General features: G+C 47.5%; 1 protein-coding gene and 1 pseudogene across 1 annotated transcript in view; both read right to left on the bottom strand.

The window, feature by feature from the left end:
- The window catches only part of LOC140460915 (uncharacterized), a 158,719-nt gene extending 138,065 nt beyond the window's left edge, over positions 1-20,654 (bottom strand). The window contains exon 1 of the mRNA XM_072555636.1: positions 20,609-20,654. The gene's annotated coding sequence lies outside the window, so the exon portion shown is untranslated. The remainder of the gene's footprint in view (positions 1-20,608) is intronic.
- A 676-nt stretch (positions 20,655-21,330) lies between these two features.
- LOC140460046 (uncharacterized) lies at positions 21,331-22,635 on the bottom strand (annotated as a pseudogene).
- Positions 22,636-23,008: the final 373 nt, after the last annotated feature.

Here is a 23,008-nt window from a genome sequence, read left to right as displayed (position 1 = left end):
CCTACTCCCATTGCTCTACATTTACCCGTGACTAATGCACCTAACATAAATTTCCCTGGGCACCATGGGACAATTTAGCATCGCCAATACACCCCAACCTGCACATCCCTGGGCACTATGGGCAATTAGGCACAGGCATTCTACCCTAAACTGTGCATCCCTGGATACTATGGGTAATTGGCATAGCTATTCCACACTAACCTGCACATCCCTGGACACTTTGATTAATTTAGCATGGCCAACATACGAATAACCAGAACATCCTTGGGCATTGAGTAATTTAGCATTGCTGGACAGTAGGGGTAATTTAGTTCTGCCAAAGCTCTCCCAGAAATGACAGTTAATGGTGCCCTCACCAAGATGGCCGTCCACCCCAAGACAACATGCACCTTACCCTCAAAGATGGCGGCCGGTTGCCAGGCAACCCGAGAGATCCTTCCCCAGTGAAGTAAACACTGGGCGTGTGAAGCTTTTATTCCTCCCCCTAGGAGTTTATAAACTCCCCAGTCTCCCTCCTCCCGCAGTTTCCAATCCTACCCTGTCTCACTGTCTCTTCCCCCCGGGGGTAGGAGCGAGGTCATAGAATCATCGAGATGTACAGCAGGGAAACAGACCCTTCGGTCCAACCCGTCCATGCCGACTAGATATCCCAACCCAATCTAGTCCCACCCGCCAGCACCCGGCCAATATCCCTCCAAACCCTTCCTATTCATATACCCATCCAAATGCCTCTTAAATATTGCAATTGTATCAGCCTCCACCACATCCTCTGGCAGCTCATTCCATACACGTACCACCCTCTGCATGAAAAAGTTGCCCCTTCGGTCTCTTTTATATCTTTCCCCTCTCACCCTAAACCTATGCCCTCTAGTTCTGGACTCCCCGACCCCAAGGAAAAGACTTTGCCTATTTATTCTATCCATGCCCCTCATAATTTTGTAAACTCTATAAGGTCACCCCTCAGCCTCCGACACTCCAGGGAAAACAGCCCCAGCCTGTTCAGCCTCTCCCTGTCGCTCAGATCCTCCAACCCTGGCAACATCCTTGTAAATCTTTTCTGAACCCTTTCAAGTTTCACAACATCTTTCCGATAGGAAGGAGACCAGAATTGCATACAATATTCCAACAGTGGCCTAACTAATGTCCTGTACTCATTACTCTGACCAATAAAGGAAAGCATACCAAACGCCGCCTTAACCATCCTATCTACCTGCGACTCCACTTTCAAGGAGCTATGAACTTGCACTCCAAGGTCCCTTTGTTCAGCAACACTCCCTAGGACCTTACCATTCAGTGTATAAAATCAACAAGGTAAAAACAATGACTGCAGATGCTGGAAACCAGATTCTGGATTCGTGGTGCTGGAAGAGCACAGCAGTTCAGGCAGCATCCAAGTAGCTTTGAAATCGACGTTTCAGGCAAAAGCTCCTGATGAAGGGCTTTTGCCCAAAACGTCAAGCAGATATCCTAACCTAATCTAGACCCTTTTGCCAGCACTTGACACATATCCCTCTAAACCTTTCTTATTCATCTATCCATCCAGATGCCCTTTAAATGCTGTGATTGTACCAGCCTCCACCACTTTCTCTGGCAGCTCATTCCATACAAGCACACTCTCTGCATGAAAAAGTTGCCCCTTAGGTCCCTTTGATATATTTCCCCTCTCAGCCTAAACCTATGCCCTCTAGGTCTGGACTCGCCCACCCATCGAAAAGACTTTGTCTGTTTATCCTAGCCATGCCCCCTCATTGTTTTATAAATCTCCAAAAGGTCAACCCTCACCCTCTGAAGCTCCAAGGAAAACAGCCCCAGCCTATTAAGCCTCTCCCAAATCCTCCAACTCTGAAAACATCAGTGTAAATCTTTTCTGAACCCTTTCAAGGGACAAGGCAGGAAAATGGGGGTGATGAGCAGTCTGGATCGAATGGCAGAGCAGACTTGATGGGCTGAATGGCCTAATTTTGCACCTCTCTTTGTGAACCTTTGAACTATGGAGCAGACAGGGCTTGAACCCGATCCAGGGTTAGGGTCACTACCTCTGTGCTACAAGCCATCCGTATCAAATCCTCCCCGTCAGGGAATTGCACCTCGGTCTTCCGAGTCACAGGTGGGGATACTAACCACTACACTACTGAGAATGCTGGACAGTTGCAAGATGCTGGCAATAGGGGTGGAGAATGGGTGGGTGTTTCAGGAACTATTATCGACATGAAAGTGTGAATGGCCTCCTTATGTACTGTAACATTCTAAAACGTTCTAAACCACTCAATGATCTGACCTGTGCCACGCAAGCACAATCCCTGTGGGAAGTTACCAGAGGTATGCACGGGCTGTAGGAAGAGGTCCAATTCCCTGTTTGACCTGGAATGTAATGCCCTCATGCACACCAGGGAGCAGTCATCCACTTCTCCAATGTGGGAAAGGATTCACTGAGTCATTCAAACCCAAATACATCATCAACTTCCTACTGGATAGAAAGGATTAAACTTCTCAGTAACAACTGCTTTAAAAAAAATGTTCCAAATTTGTGAGAATCACAGTTTTCCAAACTGTGGGCCATTACTAGTGATGTTGAGAGACCAGGTTTGGAATGCATGACTGTCCAGGTAACAATGGTTGCTGTGGGGCTCACAGTGATGACTGAAGGGCCGCCCCTTTAGATGCTCAGTTGTTTCTGTGTTATTGATGGGCATGGCCTCATGAACTGCTCTCTGAAGCCGGATTTAAAAGAAGTTTTGAAATTCATGAGGAAAACCACACCCAGAAAAGACAGTGAAAAACTGTTCACCATGGTAAAAGCATTGAGAATAAGAACACAAATTTCAAATCCATTACAAGAAAGAAAATGTGACGTGAGAAAGAAATTTCACACAGTGAGTAAATAGATCTGGAAGACATTGCATGGAACAGTGGTTGATGCAAGTTCAGTTAAGGGCATTGGAAAATTATTTGATGACAAGCAATGTACCAATTTCCAAGGAAACGTCAGGAAAATGGCACAACATCAGAAAGCTCATTTAGAGAGCTGCATGGACACGATGGGCTGAATGGCCTGCTTCTGTGCTTTAGTAATTCAGTGGTTCATAATTGCTTATCGGATCTCAGTCAGTTATGAACATCAGGCTGACATCTGCTATTTTGTAAGGTCAGTCAGGGAGGATCAATCAGATCGATGTTTGATAATGATTCATGATTGGGGGACTGCAGGGATTGGGACCAGGACCCCAGGTATTCACAGTATGTGTCAGTGATTTAGATGAGAGAACTAAATGGAATATGTCACAAATTGCAGGTGACACAAAGCTGGATGAGAGGAGGATGCAATGTTATTTGGACAGGCTAAGTGAGTGGGTAAATGTATGGCAGGTGCAGGTTAGTGTGGATAAGTGTGAGGTTATCCACTTTGGTAGTAAAAATAGAAAAGCAGATTATTTGAATAACTGTAATCTGGAAGATGGAAATGTTCACCAAGAACTAATCCAAGATGGAGGACGGGAAAATGTGTGTCTAAAAGCTGCTCCTTTTTGGAGGTAATTTCAGTGTTGGAGGCGATTTTCTAGAATTCCAAGAACAGCAATTACTGTTTTATATGCTGTTGCATTGTTTTGGAACTTTGGAGTTAAAAAATCAAGTCAACAGCACTTTTAAAGGGGAGAAAGACAGCCGTAGGCAGCGAGCACATGGTCTGAAAGAGAGAGAGAGAAAAAAAACCTACCCTGCTAGCTGACACAGCAGTGAATCTATGTAGTTACTGCCTTTGTTGTTTGAAATCGTATATCTCTGGACATTGGAGTGTGTCTAGGAAAAAAATTAACAAATAGCAAAATTCACAACTGGTCTTGGAGGAGTCTGTGTGGGAGAACTCACAGCACAGGGACAGATAAGTGCATAGTTTTTAATGTGTTACCTTGCTGTAAGTCTGCGGTAGTGAATAGAGTGGGTCCTTTCCCGATTATATGTTTTGAGATTTTAGAAGCTCACCAGCGGGTCCACAACAGGGAGCGGCCAATCACCTGCTGTCAGTGTGGGAAGGGCATTACCCCCCTCCTCTCACCTGTGGAGGCCATTGCAGAGCGATTGAAGGAACGACAGCTGACTGCCATTATTGACTGGACTATCAACCCAGTTCTGGGGACTCCTCGGGACTCCCGGGTTCGAGTCACACTGCGGCAGGTGGCAGAATTGGAATTCAGTCAGAAATCTGGAGTTCAGAATCTAATGCTGAAACCATTTTCTGGGGAAGAAATACCCCATCAGATTCACTCATGTTAGAGTCTGTCTGTATCCCAATGTTGAGTCAGACGGGTTCTATTTCCATTGTAGAATTTATAACATATTACGTGGATAGACTGCCTGAAGATTGTGCGTTTTTTGAGCAAAATAGAATATACTTGCAAATAAAATCCTACAATTGCAAATTCACATCATAGACTGATATGTGTGTGTGTGCATGAGAGAGTGTGTGTTTGCGTATATGCATACTTGGTAAAGTGTGTGAGTATAAGCCTGTGAGAGGCTGTGTGCGTGTGTCTGAGAGCGAACATGAGTGTGTGAGTATGTACGAGTGTGTGTGTGAGAGAGAGTGTATAATGTAGCGGGGTCACCTGTAGTGTAACATGAACTCAATGTCCCAGTTGAGGCCACCCTCACGGGGTTCCAAATTTGGCTATCAGCCACTGCTCAGCCCTAGAAACGATTAAGCAGTTACACAACACACATTGGAGAGAGCAGGGTGGGGCTTGTCTTTTGATTTGCAGAAGGTGGGAGGCTCTGGATGCTGTGATCCAGGGCAAACACAGGCTGGAGGACCTTCTGCTCAGAAAGATGTAGCTGGATGCCGGGCTGCAGACACGTTGGGGGAAAAGGGGAAAGTTAACTGGACACTTTATTCTGGGAGATGGTCATTCCTCTCCAGACAGATCAGTGAACAGGGTCAGGAGTATGTCATCACAGGTCAGACAGATAAAGGGGATCTGAGAGAGGTCTGCATGAGCGAGGAGCTAACTGGCTGCGTGGTGGAAGTAAGAACAATGTTGGGGAGGGACAGTGATGGTCAGGGACAGAATAGTGACAGAGATTGTCACTGTTCTCTGCAGTTGGCAGCAGAAGACCAGATTGCATCAGTGTCTGCCTGGTGCCAGGATTTGGGAACCGGTGTGGTTAGGGCTGCAGAAATGGAAAAGGGAAGTTGCAGCGGGTGTGGTCCAACAATATCAGGAGGAGAGAGCCTCTGCTGAAGGCTCATGAGAGGTTAGAAGCTACAAAGACACAGCAGAACTTCAAAGCTCTGGATAGCATGGTGGCTCAGTGGTTAGCACCACTGCCTCACAGTGCCTGGGACTTGGGTTCAATTCCGCTCTCATCCACTCTCTGGGTGGATTTTGGCATGTTCTCACCCTTGTGTCTGCGTGGGTGAACTCTGGGTGCTCCAGTTTCCTCCTACAGTCTAACCATCTGAAGTTTAGGGTGGATCGGCCATGCTGAAGTAACCAGGGATGTGCAGCCTAGGGTGGGTTTACCATGGGGAACTGCAGGGAAAGTGGGTGGGATGCTGTTTGGAAGGTCAGTCTTAAATTTATGGGCTGATTAGCCTGTAGGGATTATATGAATCTACCGTCTTAGCCATGTGTCTATTGAGAAACGATTGCCCCCAAGTCTGCTGTTAATGGAGTGGGTTCCAGTTCATGGAACACTGACACCATTCCTGGGTAAGGTGAGATTTGTGCTGTCACTTCCCCAACCCACTGTCCCCATGCATTCTCTCTCTCCTCACAGTCTGCACTCACCAAATCTCTCTGCCCAGCCATTCTCTCTTCCCCTCATCTTCTGCCCCCCCATTCTCTGGCCCCAAGTCTTTTCTTTTCCCCTCCACCTCTGTCCCCTGTCCATTTTTTTTTTCTCTCTCTCTCTCTCCCCCTCTCCCCTCCCCCACCCTCTGCTCCCCTGTCCATTCTCTCTCTCTCTCTCTCTCTCTCTCTCTCCCTCCTTCCCCGCCCCCCCCCCCCTCCCCCCCACCCTCTGCTCCCCTGGCCATTCTCTTTCTCTCTCTCCCACCCCCCACCCTCTGCTCCCCTGTCCATTCTCTCTCTCTCTCTCCCACCCCCCACCCTCTGCTCCCTGTCCATTCTCTCTCTCTCTCTCCCACCCCCCACCCTCTGCTCCCCTGGCCATTCTCTCTCTCTCTCTCCCACCCCCCACCCTCTGCTCCCCTGTCCATTCTCTCTCTCTCTCTCCTCTCCCCCCCCCCCCCCCCACCCTCTGCTCCCCTGTCCATTCTCTCTCTCTCTCTCTCTCTCTCTCTCTCTCTCTCTCTCTCTCTCTCTCTCTCTCTCTCTCTCTCTTTCTCTCTCTCCCTCCTCCCCCCCACCCTCTGCTCCCCTGGCCATTCTCTCTCTCTCTCTCTCCCACCCCCCACCCTCTGCTCCCCTGGCCATTCTCTCTCTCTCTCTCTCCCACCCCCCACCCTCTGCTCCCCTGTCCATTCTCTCTCTCTCTCTCCTCTCCCCCCCCCCACCTCTGCTCCCCTGTCCATTCTCTCTCTCTCTCTCTCTCTCCCACCCCCCACCCTCTGCTCCCCTGTCCATTCTCTCTCTCTCTCTCCCACCCCCCACCCTCTGCTCCCCTGTCTATTCTCTCTCTCTCTCTCCCCCCCACCCTCTGCTCCCCTGTCCATTCTCTCTCTCTCTCTCCCCCCCACCCTCTGCTCCCCTGTCCATTCTCTCTCCCTTCTGCCTTCTCCCCATCCTTTCTCAAACCTCGAGCCCTCTTTGATTACTGTATCAAGCCCTTCTCAGGGAAGACAGTGATGACTCAACCTGGAAGACAGGGGGGGTGCACAAGAAATGGCTGATCTTTAAAATGGAGAACAGCTAAAATGATATATTTGGAAACATTGTTAATGTCTAAAAGCATAATCTTTTTTTTATAAAAGCTGCAAGTTTCAGGAAGATTTCTGCAGCACTTTTAAAAAAAAATTGAATGTGCTTTCAGACTTCAGTGATGTTTCTGAATATATCATTCTCAATTTTAAAGATCAGCCTTTTGTCAGCCCTCCTGACTCCCAGGTAGAGTCATCATCATCCATTCTCTCTCTCTCTCTGAGAAGGACTTGATACAGCGATCAAAGAGGATTTGAGGCTCAAGAAAGGAGGAGGGGTGCTGGGGAGAAAAGAGAGAATGGATGGGGCAGGGCAGAGGGTGGAGGGGCAAAGGGAGAGAATGGGGGCAGAGAATGGTGGAGGGGTGGGCAAGAGAGAATGGGATGCAGAGCACTGGGGGTAGAGAAAAAGGGAATGGTGTGAAGGGCAGAGTGTGGGGAGAAAGAGAATGGATAGGAGGCAGTGGGCACGGGGGAAGAGAGAATGGACGGGAGTCAGTGGATGGCAGGAGAATGGACAGAGGGCAGAACGTGGATGGAGAAAGAGAATAGATGGGGAACAGAGGGATGGAGAGCAGAGGATGTGGGGAGAGAGAAAATGCCTGGGGAGGGCAGAAGACGGGAAGAGGGACTGGACAGTGTGTAGAGGATGGGGGGCAGAGAGGATGGAGGGCTGTGGGTGGCAGGGGGGAATGGACAGGGGCGCTGTGGGTGGCAGGGGGGAATGGACAGGGGGTGCAGTGGGAGGTGGGTGTTCAGGCCAGGGACCACTCTGGTGGTGGGGGAATGGACGGGGGCGCTGTGGGTGGCAGGGGGGAATGGACAGGGGGTGCGGTGGGAGGTGGGTGTTCAGGCCAGGGACCACTCTGGTGGTGGGGGAATGGACAGGGGTGCTGTGGGGATCTGTGTGTCTTGGAGGGAGGGGCTGATGGTGAAAGCATCCCAGCCACTCCCAGCATCCCCTTCTCTACACACGCTCAGTGCAGATTTTTGAGTCTGAGTGGGATGCTGTTCAGACGATCAGAATGGACTTGATGGGCCGAATGGCCTGCTCCCACACTGTAGGGATGCTATGGTTACCAGAGCTGTCAAACCAGCAATATCTATTTGGTGAATTAAAAGACCAGGAGCCAATGTTTAAGCAGTTTTCCATTTACTCACTTGATTTGCCCTTTCAACATCCCTTGAATTTAAGGGTTTAATTATGATCCATGAAAAGCAGCATCCAGTCTCATCTGAGTGCCAAACCAATCCACTGACTGAACAAGCGTAACAACTCTTCTGTCTACTCTTTAGATGTGACATCCTCTCCCCCTCTCTCTCTCTGTTGACCCGACAGGATTACCAGGGCTGGAAGTACCACTCTCGGAATACGATTGCTGATCTACAGTTTGCTTAACATAAGGATTTAAAAGCTGCTAACCTGATCTCGCACAAAGCACAAAAACAGAGGATAAATTTCACTTGGAATAGATCACAAAATAACAACACGTACCAGTCCTACAACTCTCTGTTAGGGGGAGGGGAAATACAGTGTTTTACTCTCAGACATTGGAAGGGAGGACAAAGTTTCAGCCAGTTTAAAGTTAAAATTAAACTTTTTTTTTTAGTTTTAAGAAAACTCAGCCTGCATTTACAACACCCTATTAGGGTTCAGAGTGTTCCAGGTCCTGACATCTCTTCCTGTGTATTTTAAATCAATAATACCAGTTGTATGTTACTGGGTTAATACTTTATAAACAGGCAGACACATACAATATAATCAGAATTTCTATTCGGTACAGACAGTGATGACTTGTTTCAACTTCGTTTACAGTGTATCAGAAAGGAGAGGATCTGCAAATCAGAAATCTCAGAAGAAATTCCATCACAAGACTTGCCAGGGTCTCTCAACATCATTGGGGGTTTGCATTTGGAGGGAGAAATCCATTCTATCTGTTTCAAAAGTTACTGGACATCAGTATGGCCATAAAAGCATTCAGAAGGAACACACCAGTGAACTGAGCTTTACCTGGTTACACAGACTGTGAAAGAGTGTGTCCCAGCGAGTTGACTATGGGAAGGAGCTTTACCTGGTTACACAGACTGTGAGAGAGTGTATCCTAGTGATTGACTATGGGAAGAAGCTTTAACTGGTTCCACAGACTAAGAGATTGAGGCTGGGGCTGGGGCTTTTTTTTAACCCTGGAGAGTCAGAGCCAGAGGGGTGACCCGAGGGAGGTTTGTAAAATCATGACGGGCATGGGTAGGGTGAATAGCCTAGGTATTTTTCCCCAGGGTGGGGGAGTCAAAAACTAGAAGGCATAGGTTTCAGGTGAGAAGGGAAAGATTTAAAAGGGGCCTAAGGGATAACTTTTCATGCAGACGGTGGCACATGTATGCAACGAGCTGCCAGATGAAGTGGTGGAGGTGGGGACAATCACAACATTTAAAAGATGCCTGGATGAATAATTCAGGTTTAGAGGGATATAGGGCAAATGCTGGAGCTTGGGACCAGGTCAGATTGGGACATCTGATCAGGATGGATCAGTTGAACCGAAGGGTCTGTTTACATGCAGTGTGACCCAATAATCTATACCTCTACGACTGAAACCAGACCTTTTTACTAATACTTGTCCTGTTGGATTTTTTTTTAGTGCACCCAGTTTCAGGAAATTTGTGGTGGGTAAAAGTGGCACATGTCCCTGATCCTGGGAATTCTGGAAAATATAAAGGGGCTGTTAAAAGTACTTTAACTTTGGGAACACTGGGTCTTGTGGAAGCTGTGCATTTGTCAAATATTTTCAGAGAAATTCTCTCCAACTGGCGGACTACAGTTTTCCCACGGAATATTACATTTTAAGAATGTTAAGAATGTTACCTTCTGTTAAACATTTTGCTGAGAAATGAAGAATAATTCAACTTGTTACCGTGAAACAAATGTTGGAGAGAAAGGAAACTGCTAAGATCAAAAAGGTTGATCAAAGTCAACATTTATCAGATTGTTTTTAGAACAGAGAAATTTTCACTGGAGACACCCATAAGAGTGTCAATTAGTTTTGAAATATTATTTGTGTATCTTAATTGTTAAGTCATACCTAGCACATGGAAAGATGGCAATGGTCATTGGAGTTCAGTCATCTCAGCTCCAGGACATCTCTGCAGGAGTTCATAGGGTAGTGTCCGAGGCCCAACTATCTTCATTAACGACCTTCCTCCATCACAAGTTCAGAAGTGTAGGTGTTCGCCACTAATTGCACAATGTTCAGCACTATTCACACATCCTCACAAACTGAACAGTTCAGTTTGAAATGCAACAAAGTCTTAACCATATCCAATGGGCTGATGAGGAGCAAGTAACATGTATGCTACACAAAATGCCAAGCAGTGACTCATCTGCAAAAGAGATAATCTGACCATCGACCTGTGATATCAACAATGTTACTGTCACTAAATACCCCACAATCAACATCCTTGGGGTTTATCATTGAGCAGAAACTCAACTTGACGAACACAGTGACTACAAGAGCAGGTCAGAAGCCAGGAATACTGTACTGAGTAACTTACCTCCTGACTCCCCAAAACGTGTTCCATCTTCTACAAGGCACAAGTCAGCAGTGTAATGGAATACTCTCCCATCAGCTTGGATGGGTGCAGCCTCAACAACATTCCTTTTTCCATCCTGGACAAAGTAGCCTGCTTGACTGGCACCATCTTCACATACATCCACTTCCTCTGCTCCACTGTTCAGAAGCAGTAGTGCGTACGACTTACAAGACGCATTGCAGAAATTTACCAAAGATACTGAGAAAAATCCTTCCAAACCAACAACCACTTACATCTGGAAGGACCAGAATAACAGATACTTGGGAACACAACCTCTTGCAAGTACCCCTCCAAGCTACTCACCATCTTGACTTGGAAATATATTACTGTTCCTTCAGTGTTGCTGGGTCTAATCCTGGAATTCCCTCCCTCAGGGCATTGTGGGACATCGTACAGCATGTTGACTGCAATGGTTCAAAAAGGCAGCTCCCCACCATCTTCTCAAGGGGAACTAAATGCTGGCCAGCAAGCAACACCATGTACCACAAGTAACTTTTAATAAATTATCGAAAAAGAGTGTTGCAATCTGGATCTCGATCTTTTACTTCACCAATTAGGAGTTGCTGTTTGACAGCTCGCACAATTATAGAATCCCTACAGTGTGGGAGCAGACCATTTGTGCCATCAAGTCCACATTGACCCTCCAAACAGCATCCCTTCCAGACTCACATAAAAATGTGCACTGCATGTGTGCAGAGAAGGGGATGCTGGGAGTGAGTGGGATGCTTTCACCACCACCCCCTCCCTCCAAGACTGAAACATCCCCACAAGTGCCTCTGTCCATTCCCCACGACCACAGTGTCCCCTGGCCCTGCCCCTGGCCTTAACACCCACTTCCCACCATGTCCCCCTGTCCATTCCCCCTTGCCACCCACAGCGCTCCCTGTCCATTCCCCATCCTTTCTCTCTTGCTCTCTCTCACTCTCTCGTTCTCTCTCTCTGTCCCTCATCCTCTGCACCCCTATCCAGTCCCTCTTCTCATCCTCTGCCTCCCCATGCATTTTCTCTCTTCCCCCACACCCTCCGATCTCCATCCCTCTTTTCCCCATTTATTCTCTTTTTCCACCCATATTCTGCCCTCTATCTATTCTCCTACCATCCACTGACCCCCGTCCATTCTCTCTCTCCCCCCGCCACTGCCCCGTCCATTCTCTCTTCCCCCCCCCCATCCACTGCCCCTTATCCATTCTCTCTCCCACACTCTGCACTCCACACGATTCTCTTTCTCTACCCCCGCAATGCTCTGTCCCCCATTCTTTCTTAGCCCCCTCCACAATTCTCTGCTGCCCCCTATTCTCTCTCTTTGACCCCCCCCCCCCAATCCTCTGCCCTGCATGGCTTTCTCTTTCCCCCCCCCCCCCCCAACCCACCCTCAGTCCCCCAAGTCTTTCTCTAACTCACCCTCTGCTTCTCGACACACCTCCTTCTGCCCCACATCCAGTCTCTCTCCTTTCTCCCCATCACCTTCACTTCCTTTCTCGTGCCTCGAACCTTCTTTGATCACTGTATCAAGCTCTTCTCAGAAGAGAGCGAGAGAGAGAATGGATGATGTTGACTCAGCTGGGAGTCGGGAGGGGTGACAAATGGCTGATCTTTAAAATTGAGAATAGCTAAAATGATATATTCAGAAACATCATTGAAGTCTGAAAGCACGTTCAATTTTTAGGAGCTGCTGAAATCTTCCTGAAACTTGCATTGAAATGTGCGCAGTTAGGCCACAGCTCAGGACAGGCTATATGGAGTGAATAGTCTCATGAAATTGGTTGTGACTCTGTTGAAATAGTGTCATAGATTTGTAGAGCGCAGAAACAAACCCATCGGTCCGTGCCAACCAGCTATCCTAGGTTAATCTAGTGACCCATTTGCCGGCATTTGGCCCATATCGCTCCGAATCCTTCTTATTCATGTCTCTATCCATGTCTTTTATGATGTATTTTAAATATTCTAATTGTACCAGCCTCCACCACTTCCTCTGACAGACCATTCTTTACACATACCACCCTCTGTGCGAAAACATGGCCTCTTAGGACCCTCAGAAATCTTGTCCCTCTCACCCTAAACCTGTGCCCTTCAGTTCTGGACTCCACTTTCGCCCCCCACATTCATCCGCCAATAGGGAAAAAGACACACAAGTTGAGCAACCAGACCAAATGCAATAAAATGTCGAGCCACAGGGAAAAAAAACTTGTGGCTCTACCTTTTTTTTCTCCTTTTGGCATTTGTTCACTAAATATCTGTCAGTAACACGACCATTCTATGTACGTTTGCAGGTGCCAGCAACGCAGTGCGCATGTATGCCGGTGTCAGCAAGACACTGGGCATGCTCACCGCTATCCACACAAAAAAGAATGATACCTTCTTTTGACGAACCAATAGAGAACCCTGGAGGACTGGAAGGAGATTGGCCCTCCTGCCAATCAGACACACCCCATTGACTGAATGCGGAGGTTTGACCATGAGCTTCTGAAGCTGAGACTCCTGCTCTGCTCTCCTCTCTCTCTCAGACAACACCAGGTAACAGTCCAATAGGTTTGTTTGGAAGCACTAGCTTTCGGAGCGCAGTTCCTTCATCAGGCGGTTGTGGAGAATAAAATCATGGTCACAATTTATATTCAAAGGAGTCCAGTGTCACAGAGCTGTGATACATTAAGACATTTTAGATTGTCTTTCATCTTTAAGAATGGGTTTCTGCTCTTTGGTATGTATTCCCAGGACATGTTTTAAATAGCATTCTCAAGACTGTAATTTAAATGCAGAGCTTTTCTAACAAAAATGTCAGTCTGACTCAACATTGGGACCCAGACCCAGACAATTCACAGCTATTGTTAGAAACGTTCTGCATTGAAATGACATTTACCACCACCACCCATGGCGCCCTGTGCATTCTCGCCCTCGTGCCCCCAGTCAACTGCCCTCCATGATCCACAGCATTCTGTCCATTCTAACTCTCCCTCAACATCCGCTCCATTCTCTCTCATGCCACCCTCTGCACCCTTGTCCATTTTCTGTCTCTTGTTCCCCTCCCTCAGCCCACTACCCATCCATTGTCTTTCCCTGCAGCGCCCCCAACCCCCCCCCAAAAAAATAAAGTCATTTCTCGAACCCTCTTTGATCACTGTATTAAACTGATGAAGACAGAGAGAATGGATGCTGACAACTCAACCCTGGGAGACAGGAGAGGCGAGAAATGGGTTATATTTAAAATTGAGAATAGGTAAAATAATACATTCAGAAAATTGTTAAAGTCTGAAAGCAAGTTCAATTTTTTAAAAGAGCTGCTGAAATCTTTATGAAACATGCACTATAATACATGCAGTTCGACCACAGCTCAGGACAGGCTGGAAGGGGTGAATGGCCTATTCCTAGTCTTGTGAAATTGCTTCTGACTATGTAGAAATAGAGTCATAGAGTTGTACAGCATGGAAACAAACCCTTCAGTCCACGCCGACCAGATATCCTAAATTAACCTAGTGACCCATTTGCCAGAATTTGGCCCCTGTCTCTCTCAACCCTTCCTTATTCATATCCCCATCCAGATGCCTTTTAAATGTTGTAATTGTGCCAGTCTCCACCACTTCCTCTGGCAGCTCATTCCATACACGCACCACCCTCTGCGTGAAAAGGTTGCCCCCCCCACCACCCACCACCATCCCTCTCTCCCTCCCAGATTGAAGAGTTGCCCAGAGGGAGGTGGTTTCACTCTGAAACTCAGAAGATCATTTCTGCACAGAGACATCAACAATGGAGCAAGAGGGTGGGGCGAAGTGTCTGGGTCAGGGAAGGCAGGGCCATGCTGAAGGCGGGCCCCCACACTGTGCCTGCTGCGCACAGCTGGCCTGCACTGCCTTGCAGAGTTTGCAAAAAATCCCTTCCCTTCAGAGAATCTCCACAGTGTGGAAGCAGGTCACTCGGCTCAATGAGTCCACACTGACCCACCAACGGGTAACTCACCCACACCTGTTCCCCTACCCCTATTGCTCAACATTTACCCCTGACTAATACACCTAACGTGCACTATGAGTAATTTAGCACAACCAATCCACCCTAACCTGCACATCCCTGGGTCCTATGGGTAATTTAGCATGGTCAATACAATCTCACCTGGACAAAGTCAAAAATCAGACAACACCAGGTTAGAGTCCAACAGGTCTATTTGGAAGGACTTACTATTTGGAGGGCTGTTCCTTCATCAGGTAATTGTGGAGAATAAGATCATAAGGCTCAGAATTTATAGAAAAACATGATAGTGTCCTGCAACTGAAATTATATGTTGACAAACCAGGATCGTTGAGTCTTTCATCTTTTAGAATGGGTTGCAGGTATCATTAATGTAAATCCCAGAACTTCCTGTAAGGCACCTTCACGATAACATAAGGCTTTATAACAAAGTGTGACATCTTCGCTCAGAAAATGCATTAAAAGAGTGTGGTCAGAGTCTGTCTGTATCCCAATCTTGGGTCAGACTGGTTCTATTTCAAAAAGTGTAATTTCCAAAACAGATTGTGCATTTTTTGAGCAAAATAGAACGTATCTGCAAATATCATTTGGTAAATACAAATTGCCCCCTTTGGACTTGTGTGTGCGCACACATGCTCATGAAAGAGAAAAAGTCTATATCAGTGCTGTATATCTTTGTCTATTTGATAATGGATACTTCATTTCCATTGATGTAAATATTGCTGTAAATCTCACTGCTGGCTTCTAATGGTTAAATGTAAGGGAGAAAGAATTCCTCAAGTGGGGCACTATCAGAATCCTGGGAGAGCCCCTTTTCTGGTTTACTTCCTAATGAACAAACATTAAACACAAGCACTTATTTATTTCTAATTTTGTTTCATTTTACTTGCTTGATTCCCTGCTATGCCTACACTATGGCTGGGTGGTTGACAGGCTGGGAGATTGTGGGCTGGGTCTCAATGGTCTGAATGTTTTATTGTTCTGGAAAGTGTAACGACGGGTCAAAGCTTCAACAAAAATCCAGCAGAGCTCAGAACAGACCGACATCATACTCTGGGAACAGGGAGATCAACAGAGGACAGAGAAATCAGGACCAGAAATCCAAGCTGACACCACACTATCCTGTCATCAGTGCTTTGATTAGCAGTGCCAACCCTCTATCTTCACATTTGACCAAACCCTCCATATTCAGGATCCAATTTCTGCCATCCTGAAAGCAGGTCTCTGTAAGGAGTCTCAGATAATAATTATTCTCTTCAATGTGTGCAGTCAATTCATTCACTTTTTGTGATCTTTAAAATCCAGTTTTGATTGCTGGCATGTTTACTTGTCCCTTTTTATCATTCTCTGTTCATTTTCCACATCACTATAGTGCTCATTTTGATCGCTATGCTAAATTGCCCAGAGTGTCCAGGGATGTGCAGGTTAGATGGGTTAGCCATGGGAAATGCAGGGTTATAGTCTCATGCCAACAGAAGTAGGAGTAGGCCATTTGGCCCATCCAGCCTGCTCCACCATTCATTAAGATCATGGCTGATCTTTACATTGTCTCAGCTCCTCCTCCCTGCATTATCCCAACTACCCTTAATTCCCCACCCATGCAAAAACCCATCCAACTGTGTCTTGAATATAATGAAGCTGCCTCTACTGCTTCCTTGGACAGAGAATTCCATAGATTCACTACTCTCTGGGAAAAGTAGTTCCTCTTATCTCTTTCCTAAATCCAGTCCTCCAAATCGTTTGGCCTAGTCTAATCCACCAGCAGAAATGACTGCTTTCACTGAAGCTGATTAGAGTCCAACAAAACGGAAACAGACCATTCGGCCCAACTCGTCCGTGCTAACGATATATCCGAAATCACTGTCCCCATTTGCCAGCATTTAGCCCATGTCTTCTCAAACCTTCCATTTATGTACACACCCATTACAATGTTGTAATTGTACCAGCCTCCATCACTTTCCCTGGCAGCTCATTCCATACACGCACCACCCTCTGCATCAAAACATTGTCCCTTAGGTCCCTTTTAAATCTTTGTCCTCTCACCTCTCTCTCATGTCCTCGAGTTTGGACTCCCCTAGTCTGGGGAAAAGGCATTGGGTATTCACCCTATCCATGCCTCTTTATAAATGTCAATAAGGTTACCCCTTAGCCTCTGATGCTTCAGGGAAAATTTCTCTGGCCTATTCAGCTTCTCCCTGTAGTTCAAGCCCTCCAACTGTGGCAACGGTCTTGTAAATCTTTCCAACCCCTTTCAAAGTTTCACAAGTTTGTTCTGACATCAGGGAGACCAGAACCGAATGCAGTATTCCAAAACTGGCCAAAACCATGTACAGCCACAACATGATGTCCCATCTCGTATACTCAATGCTCTGACCAATAAAGGAAAGCATACCAAACACCATCTTCACTATCCTATGTACCTGCGACTCCACTTTCAGGGAACTATGGACCGGCACTCCAAGGTCTCTTTGTTCTGCAACACTCCCCTTAACTGTGTCAGTCCTGCCTGGATTGATTGACCAAAATGCAAACCTGATATTTCTCCAAATTAAACTGCATCTCTCACTGCTCGGCCCATCCAATCAATTCTAATTTATACTGAACTCTTTCCTCTCATTCCCTAGAAGCTAAAAATCTCCATCCCACACACTCTCCCTCCATTTTCACTTTGCTGAAAGTGGGAGAATAGGGTTGAGAAAATTATCAGCCACGACTGAATGGTCTGAACAGCCTAATTTCTGCTGCTATGTCATATGGTCTCTTGCTGTCCAGGACACAGTGAGGGAATGGGAACAGGAGTAGGCCATTTGGACTTTCGAGCCTGGACCAGCATTGAACAGACCATAACTGGATATGAATCTACCCCCATTTAGATGGATAGGCTGAGACTGTTTCACTGGAAGAAAGTGAGGGCTACAGATGCTGGAGATCAGAGTCAAGAGTGTGGTGCTGGAAAAGCACAGCAGGTCAGGGAGCAATTGAGGAGCAGGAGAATTGACGTTTCGGGCATAAGCCCTTCATGAGGAATCTTTTCTGAGGATGCAGAAATGCAGAGGTCCGTTAGTTCCATGGGCAGGCACTTAGGAAAGAGATGTGGCTGTGGTAGCGAGTCTGCTTGAGGATGTGGCTGAAGAGCCTTAGGGCAGAGGAGAGGACTTAGTGAGTTCCTCTCTCACTGTACCTCCCCGTGATCTTTGTAGAGAGAGGAGGAGAACTTCTAGATAGGTATACTTCGCAGTAAGATTGAAATCAACTCAAAGTGAGGACTGCAGATACTGGAGATGAGAGTCGAGAGTGTGGTGCTGGAAAAGCACAGTAGGTCAGGCAGCGTCTGAGGAGCAGGAGAATCTTTTGACTCCTGATGAAGGGCTTATGCCCGAAACATCAATTCTGCTGCTCCTCGGATGCTGCCTGACCTGCTGTGCTTTTCCAGCACTACACTCTCGACACGAATTTAAAATATCTGGTTGGCATGGAGGGTTGGACCAAAGGATCTATTTCTGAGCTGTACAATTCTATGACTAAATATTAAGTATACTTTTCCAAATAACAAACTATATCCATGTTAACAAGGCTTAGTACAACACATGCTTTACTAACCATTCTCAACAGGTCTTGCCCCTTCAATGACTGAACAACATATACATGCTGGTGCACAATCTCCTTCACTAGTAATTACACACTCGCCTAAGCAATTGCACAAGTAACAGCAAGAGTACAAAGCACAAGGATTTTTTAAAAAGTGAGGGTGAAAAGGACAAGGATTAGAAAATAGTGAGGGTAAAAAGCACAGGATGAAAGAACAGTGAGGGTAAAAACCACAAGCACCAGTTAAAGCAGATGGAAAGTCAGTGGGCGGCACAGTGGTTAGCACTGCTGCCTCACAGTGCCAAAGACCCGGGTTCAATTTCAGCCTCGGGCAACTCTGTGTGGAGTTTGCACATTCTCCCCGTGTCTGCGTGGGTTTCCTTCACGTGCACCGGTTTCCTTCCACAATCCAAAGATGTGCAGGTTAGGTGAATTGGACATGCTAAATTGTCCGTAGTGTTAGGTGAAGGGGTAAGCTTAGGGGAATGGGTGTGGGTGGGTTGCTCTTCAGAGGGTCAGTGTGGACTTGTTGGGCACATTCAAAGGAATATCTTAAACTGTAAAGTGATCCAGTCATATCTAAATGAATCTACTTATTGAAGAGACGTTGCCCTTTATAAGTAGAAATATTCCTTTAAGTAACAGTCATATCTGAACTGGAGCACCCGGAGGAAAGAGCATCCAAGGAACAAGGGAATCGACATTTCGGGCATAAGCCCTTCTTTAGGAATGAGGAAAGTGTGTCCAGCAGGCTAAGATAAAAGGTAGGGAGGAGGGACTTGGGGGAGGGGCGTTGGAAATGCGATAGGTGGAAGGAGGTCAAGGTGAGGGCGATAGGCTGGAGTGGGGTGGTGGCGGAGAGGTCAGGAAGAAGATTGCAGGTTAGGAAGGTGGTGCTGAGTTCAAGGGATTTGACTGAGACAAGGTTGGGGGGGGGGGGGGGGCGGGGAGTGGGGAGAATGAGGAAACTGGAGAAATCGGAGTTCATCCCTTGTGGTTGGAGGGTTCCTAGGCGGAACTCTCTTCTGCCTAGGAACCCTCCAACCACAAGGGATGAACTCCGATTTCTCCAGTTTCCTCATTTTCCCTCCCCCCACCTTGTCTCAGTCAAATCCCTCGATCTCAGCACCGCCTTCCTAACCTGCAATCTTCTTCCTGACCTCTCCGCCCCCACCCCCACTCCAGCCTATCGCCCTCACCTTGACCTCCTTCCACCTATCGCATTTCCAACGCCCCTCCCCCAAGTCCCTCCTCCCTACCTTTTATCTTAGCCTGTTGGACACACTTTCCTCATTCCTGAAGAAGGGCTTATGCCCGAAACATCGATTCTCCTGCTCCTTGGATGCTGCCTGACCTGCTGCGCTTTTCCAGCAACACATTTTCAGCTCTGATCTCCAGCATCTGCAGTCCTCACTTTCACCCAGAGGAAACCCATGCAGACAGGGGGAGAATGTGCAAACTCAGACAGTTGCCTGAGGCAGATATTGAACCTGGATCCCTGGCGCTGTGAGGCAGCACTGCTAACCACTGAGCCACCCAGTAACTACTTAAATTGTTTTTACTGGCCAAGCAGAGGCCAATAGCCAAGTTTGGAACCCGTGAGAGTGGTCTCAACCGGGCCCTTGGGTAACCACACTATAGGAGAAAGTGAGGATTGCAGATGCTGGAGATCAGAGCTGAAAATGTGTTGCTGGAAAAGCGCAGCAGGTCAGGCAGCATCCAAGGAACAGGAGAATCGACGTTTTGGGCATGAGCCCTTCTTCAGGAATGAGGAAAGTGGGTGACCACACTATACTTAACACTGTCTCTCACACGCACACATACACACCGTCACGCAGACCCTCTCTCATACACATGCTCTCTCTCAGACACACACACACACCCCAAACTCAAATCCATGCACACACCCTCTCACAGGCTTATACTCCATTGTGTTTACACCTTTTTATTAAGCATGCACATGCAAACACTCACACTCTCTCTCTCTCTCTCTCTCTCTCTCTCTCTTTCTCTCTCTCATGCACTCACACACAAGCCTATGCGGTGAATTTGCATTTGCAGAATTATTTACAGATACGTTGTGCTATTTGAGCAAAATACAATGTGCAGGCAGTTCATCTTTGTAATATTTTATAAATTCCTACTTTGGAAATAGAACAAGTGTGACTCAGGACTGGGATACAGACAGACTTGAACCTCACACCTTGCATTGTCTGAGCTGAGATGTCACCTATTTTTATAAAATTTTAAGTCATCGGGAGAATGTGACTTAAAAGTAGTTCTGGGGTATACGTGTTAATGAACTGAAACCTGCAACCCATTCTAAAAGATGAAAGACTGAACTTGTTCAGGAAATCTTATCATCTGCATGACACTGTAATGTCTTATGATCCTGCTCAACAGTTACCCAATGAAGGAGCAGTGCTCCGAAAGCTAGCGCTTCCAAATAAATCTGTTGGGACTATAACCTGGAGTTGTATAGATTTTAACTTTATCCACCTCAGTCCAACACCGGCACCTCCATATCGTTTCTAATGAACACAGCCCCCACCTCCTGGTGCTGCCAGTAAACTTTACAATGCCAATAAACCGACACAGTACCTGCACTCCTGAAATATTTGCAATTTCCAACGATACTCGCTCCTCATTCACTGCTCCATCTGATACATGACATTGGAAACTTAGTGCAGGAGGCTGAAAGAAATCAACAGGTTTAAAACAAAAACCATTTGAAGCTCTGAGCCCAGCGGTAAGTTCAGGTAACCTTAATTGTGACCCAACTTTGTTACAGCTTCAGATTCCCCCCAGCAAAAAGGCGTAGAAAAAGTAGCTTTTTTTAGAAAAAAACAGCTCAAGGTCAAAGCACACACACTTTCCTCCTTAACTTGTAGGAAGTATTGTCTCACTCACCAATTTCAACATGTACTCTGTATCCAAGTAGGTTTCTCCCTGCTCATTTGCTGGGGAGGGGGAGAGGCTCAGTGGGGGAGAGATCAGAGGGGCTGGGGGCAGTGTAGAGTCAACCATTGGCCAGATCGGGTAAAGGATGCAGCTGGGGCGACCGAGTGAATCCTTTCCCACAACGGCAGTTTCCTTCCCTAAAAATGATGTGAGTGAATCAGATGGGGTTTTTCTCACCCCCCCCCCCCCCCACCCCAACTCCCCCCAAAAATGACTTCATCATTAGATTTAGAACTCCAGATTACTGACTGAATTCCAATTCCACCACCTGCCGCGGCGGGTTTCAAACCCGGGAGGCCCCGGAACTGGGTTAATACTCCAGTCGATAATGGCACTCAGCCGTCACTCCTTCCATGCCCCTGCTATGGTACATGAACTTGCTGGTGCCTCCGCAGGTGGGAGAAGCAGGTGAACACCTTACTGCACCTGGGGCAGATGTAGGGCCTATCCACCATGTTGACCCGCTGGTGTTTTTGAAGTGCGATGGCCTGGGTAAACCATTTCCTGCACTCGGGACAACTAAACGGCCTCTCCCCTGTGTGGATCCGCTGGTGGGTCTAGACGTTGGAGGCCTGGGAAAAGCCATTCCCGCACTTGGGCATCTGAAGGGCCTCTCCCCGGTGTGGGACCGCTAGTGTCTCAGCCAGGCAGAAGCCTGGGTAAAACACTTCCCACATTCACAGCAGCTGAAGGGCCTCTCCCCCGTGTGGACCCGCTGGTGGGTCTGCAGGGTGGAGGAATCGCTGAAGCCTTTACCGCATTCTGGGCAGCTGAAGGGCCTCTCCCCCGTGTGGACCCGCTGGTGGGTCTGCAGGGTGGAGGAATCGCTGAAGCCTTTAACGCACTCTGGGCAGCTGAAGGGCCTCTCCCCTGTGTGGATCCATCGGTGGGTCAGCAGGTGAGAGGAATCACTGAAGGCTTTCCCGCACTCGGGGCAGGAGAGTGGCCTCTCCCCCTTGTGGATTCGCTGGTGCCTCAGCAGGGCGAAGGAATTGCTGAAGACCTTCCCACACTCGGGGCAGCTGAAGGGCCTCTCCCCCGTGTGGACCCGCTGGTGGGTCTGCAGGGTGGAGGAATCGCTGAAGCTTTTACCGCACTCTGGGCAGCTGAAGGGCCTCTCCCCTGTGTGGACCCGCCGGTGGGTCAGCAGGGCGGATGCCTGGGTAAAGCCCTTCCTGCACTCGGGGCAGCTGAAGGGCCTCTCACCGGTGTGACTGCGCCGATGAGTCTCCAGAGCAGACGGGGCACAGAAGCCTTTCCCACAGTCGCCACACTTCCACGGTTTCTTCACAGGACGGGATTCCTCAGGTTTCTCCATGGCCGAAGATTCAGCCGCACACAAACGTGGGTACAGCCCCACCCTGCCGTGAATTCCTCTTTCCAGGCCGTATAACTGTTTCAGGCTCCACAATCACTGCGCTGCAACGTAGGGTCTCTCATCCAGTCCCACTGATTCTGTAAATGTACTCGAGCAGGAAGCAAACGCTTTGCTCCTTCTCACAGAATCACAGTCAAAAATCGTTGCAGTCCCGATGTCCCAGTGTCACTGTCAGACATTGATGTGAAAGTGAGGACTGCAGATGCTGGAGAGTCAAGACTTCAAAAGTGTGACGCTGGAAAAGCACTGTAGGTCAGGGAGCATCCGAGGACCAAGAGAGTCGATGTTTCGGGCATAAGACCGTCATCTGTTTTTGAAATTTCCGTCTTCAGATCTTCAAATACTCTGTAAAAAGAGATTACAAAAGTCATTACACTCAGCGCAGGGTAACAATTCTGAACAAGCAATTCTACTTTCTGCGGAATGTACTTTTCTTTTGTTATTCCACAAAATTGAAAGCACCATACCACTCTCCCTCCCCCTCTGTTCTCACTCCACTCTAATTCTCCTCAAGGTGCTGATTCAGGATCTTACAGATACAACCAACATAGAGATGTACAGCATGGAAACAGACCCTCCGGTCCAACCTGACCCCAGGGAAAAGACTTCAACTATTTATCCTATACATGCCCCATAATTTTGTAAACCTCTATAAAGGTCAC

Source organism: Chiloscyllium punctatum, chromosome 36 (assembly GCF_047496795.1).
Source record: "Chiloscyllium punctatum isolate Juve2018m chromosome 36, sChiPun1.3, whole genome shotgun sequence".
Classification (NCBI taxonomy): domain Eukaryota; kingdom Metazoa; phylum Chordata; class Chondrichthyes; order Orectolobiformes; family Hemiscylliidae; genus Chiloscyllium; species Chiloscyllium punctatum.
The sequence above is the reverse complement of the archived record's forward strand: the minus strand, read 5'-3'. Positions and strand labels throughout refer to the sequence as shown.